Source organism: Pteropus vampyrus, unplaced genomic scaffold (assembly GCF_000151845.1).
Source record: "Pteropus vampyrus isolate Shadow unplaced genomic scaffold, Pvam_2.0 Scaffold12, whole genome shotgun sequence".
Lineage (NCBI taxonomy): Eukaryota > Metazoa > Chordata > Mammalia > Chiroptera > Pteropodidae > Pteropus > Pteropus vampyrus.
In genome coordinates this window covers 16164113-16168238 of record NW_011888793.1, presented here as the reverse complement: position 1 = coordinate 16168238, position 4126 = coordinate 16164113, and the positions used below count along the sequence as shown (strand labels likewise).

At 31.4% G+C, this 4126-nt stretch overlaps 1 pseudogene; it reads left to right on the top strand.

Annotated features, from left to right (window-relative positions):
* Positions 1 to 2737, top strand: part of LOC111732318 — a 14240-nt pseudogene extending 11503 nt beyond the window's left edge.
* Positions 2738 to 4126: the final 1389 nt, after the last annotated feature.

The window sequence follows — 4126 nt, the reverse complement described above, 5'->3', positions numbered from 1 at the left end:
ATATATACACACACACACACACACACACACACATACATACATACATACATATCAATCACATGATTTAATCATCTAATTGATATATATTTAAGTATATTTAAGTCTACTAAGAGACAAAAATGTTTCATAACACTTTTAAAAATAAAAGTAATTGCTATTAAGTGCTTTTTAATCATTAACTACTTTTTTTTTTTACATTATTTCTCAATAAGAAATATCTGGTTATCTTCCCAGTTTTTTAGCATGCTTCAAGAATGAGACATTTTGGAAATGAACAAAAACACATTATCAATATAATGAAGTCAAATGACATGCCAGTGTCCACAATCTGAAAATTGAGTGCTGTCCATCTTCATGCACTACAAAGATGAGAACCATGATTCCAAGTACATATTTTATCAAAAAGTTTGAGACAACCAGGAGGTAGTAAGAGAATGTATCTTTTCCCTAAATAAATTTCTAAGTCATATGTCAGGGATATCATGTATTTTAGGTAAATTAACAAAACACAGGTACCTGTGTAAGTCAAGAAACAGCAATATTTCAAACTCTAAGAGCTTGCTGGTTTAACAATTATTTTATAAGTGATTGCGGATAAAAATTTGTCAGGCTGCCTATAATAAAAAGTTATGAAAATTAATTAAATAACATCTTGGTCATTAACTATTTTTTAAAACATTATTACTTATGCAGTATTGTGCCAATCCCATACTTAAATTTACTAAGTTCAGTGCTCTATTTAGGATCTGGTTTCCCTTGGGGAAAACTGTTAAATAAACAAAAACTGGACAAGAAGCACTATCAGAATAAGGCTACTTTTATACAAGACAGAATGGCTTCCACTTACTAAGAGTGTACATTCTGCTCCACTATTTATGTTTTTAGATTTTCATACAGCATATTTAATCCTCACATCAACCATAGAGAGTTACTATCCCCCTTTTAAAGATGCAGAAATTGAGGCTTAGATAGGTAAAGTGACTTTCCAAAGGAAATGTAGCTAGTAAATAAAAAATAAGCCATCTGCATCCAAAGTCAACACATACTTAACAAAAGAATTCCTACTATATTTGACAAAAGTGAAAAGCTTACTGAAAGAACTCAATACAGATGAATAAAGCATAAGTAGCATTTCCTTACCCCTTCTAATTTCAACACCTTTAAGTAACCAATGTGAACAGTCAACTATACTCTCCCATGCTTTTCTTAAGCTCCAAAAATAAGACCATATGTCACCATAATAATTTGGGACTGATTTTTTTTTTAAGTGTTAAATTTCTCCATTTAGAAACACAGCATGTTTTCATATCAATCAAGCATCTATAATTATTCACATAATTTTTTATCCTTTAACAATGTTACAACGTGAACCTTGTGATTCTGAGCCAATTGTGTAAAATTTTTAAGTGCTTTATAACTTTCTCCTTTCTTATGAATGAAATTTGTATTTTCTATTTTAATTTTTAAATGTTCATAATAGTAAAGGTACATTTTAAAAAATATTTTTTCTTTAAACTGTTTACCTGTTTATTTGTTCTAACCTACTTTTAGTTTTCCAGGCCTGCTATTGAATCAGCTGCAAATAACAATTGTCTCTTTTTTCCTATTATTAATATCACATATTTTTTGTGTATAGGTGGCGATGATATTAACAACAACCTAAGAAACAATGCTGAATCAAAAGAAAATGTACTTAATATTGTACTTAGATTTTCAAATTCCAAAATTTGTGCAAATAAATAATGTATTCATACATTTTATCAAATGTTTCCCAACTTCTATACATAAATTCACATTTGTTGTGTATATTAATTTGATGTCATAATAGATGATACTGGTGAATTTCTAATTTTCTAATTTTACAATATAAACTTATCCTTCCATTACTGGAACATACACTACTACATCTGGAATTAGTTTAATATCTTTTGACTGCCAACATTTTATTTATTGAGAATTTTTAAAATTTGCAGTTTCTCTGAACTTCACACTTTTTATATAAATGTTTTATAATATCATAAGTATTCCAAAATCTTTTGTACTATGGCTTTTGCACCTTTTATAACCTGACTTTATATTTTCATTTTGTGCCTTATTTTTTTAATTGGGCTTATCATTGTCCAATTTAATATGTCCAAAGTACTAAGTTTATTCATCCTTTCTATGAATTTAGTTTTCTATTTAGTTTTATCTTTATTATCTTCTACTTTTTAAATTTTTTATTGGTTTATTATTAATTAGAACATTTAGATTACTTGCGTTCAGTCTTTTTAAAATTTAAATATTTTAGGCCATATAATACATTTTCTTTCCATACAGCTTTAGCTGTATTCATTGTAAGGTATTTTTTCTAATAAAAATTTTGCTTTTCATTATTCCAGATTCCTCTTTAATCTGGGGCCATTTAGCAAAATATTCTGTTACTTTGTTTTCCCAAAATGGAAAAGATTTTTTTCTGATGGTGTTATTAGGTGTTTTTTTTTTTTTTTTAAATCTTTGTTTTTGTTTTCTTGTTCTGTTGATTTCAAGTTTACTAAATTCCAATAAGTGTGCATAGTGGCTTGCCACATCTGCATGTCCTAGGTTGCAACCCTTTCTTTTTCCCCTGAATAAATCCTTTTTGGTGGTGAAACACCTAATTAATATTATTTTTCAGTCGACATTTGGGGACTCATCTGGGATTCCAAGAAGAACAACCCTACCAGCTTTGGAACATTCTGCACCTGTTGCTTGTTGACCTGGACACGAGCTGTTCTCTATCCATGCACCTTCCTTCTGACACATGAGATGACACCCAGAAGAGGTCCTTCCTCACATCAAGGGACAAAAAGTTGCTGAAGGTAGAAGACCTGACTGTTGTTCAGCGATGCTTTTAGAGAAAGACCTTGATCAAAAGGGGAGTAATAAAGAGCAACTGGAACTTTAAGCAAACATAAATCAGTGAGGAGAGTTTATGGGAGGAGCTAGGGCTTATAGAAGTTCTCACACTCTATGTAATCATGAGAACACTACAGGAAAAACTGTTCATAATAAAGCTCTGTGGTTCTAATTTCCCCTTCCCTTAACTTCCTTTTCCCTTCTATAATTACTCTTCCATCTTGGCATGCAGGCCAGAAAAAAATCCTTTTTTTTTTTCAACAAATAAATCCTTTTTGGTAATGAAAAAAATTCCAATAAGAAAATGTGACCAATTAAATATATTTAGATTTTCTTTCTTTTTTGGCCAAAGACCACATTTTGTAAAGATCCAAGACATAACAGAAGAACATTCACAGGTATCTCTGTGTTTAAATGGTATGCGGTATTGGCATCTTACATGTAAAACTGAAGGTAAGCATAAAATATGATGGCAATTTAGCCCAACTTTTGAGCTGGCAATTCCAGGAAGGTATATGCTTTAGAGAATTATTATACCTGTTTACTAAGAGCTCTGCTAAGTATTTTCCATGAACTGGCATTATCAGCATAACCCGAAAACTAGTTAGAAATGCAAATTCTCAGGCTCTAATTCAGTTCTACTAAATCAAAATCACCGGAGGTGGGCCTGAAAATCTAACATTTACCAAGCTAGTGTTTGAGAAGCACTTCAGTTAAAGACATGGACTCCATTGTAATTGACTGTGGATGTTGGTTTATAAGTTTGCCCTAAAATGTGCTGGTAACTTGCTTCGCTTTTGTTGTTCTTTGAAGATGCAGGGATGTACAGAGTGACAAATTTTACATCGTCCTATATGCACCTTCACAGCTGAGGTGAAACATGTGTCCTTTTTGTGGTCTACTTAGGGACATCGTTTTTGCATTTTTATGGTGTGTGTGTGCGTGTGCTGTTTATAAAAGCCCCCACATGTAGAGCTGAAGTGATACGCAGTATTCCTAAGTGTAAGAAGCTATAAAGAAACTTATGGAGAAAATACATATGTTAGGTAAGCTTCATTCGGTCATGAGTTATAATGTTGTCTATGAGTTCAATGTTAACGAATCAACAATATACATTTTATAAGTTGTCTTTAAACTATATCACACATAAAACAAGCTTATATATTGATTGATTGAGAAAAATATTGTGACCAGAGGGTCCCAGGAACCTAAACCTGTATTTCCCCTAGGGGCAATGATTTAGTATTGG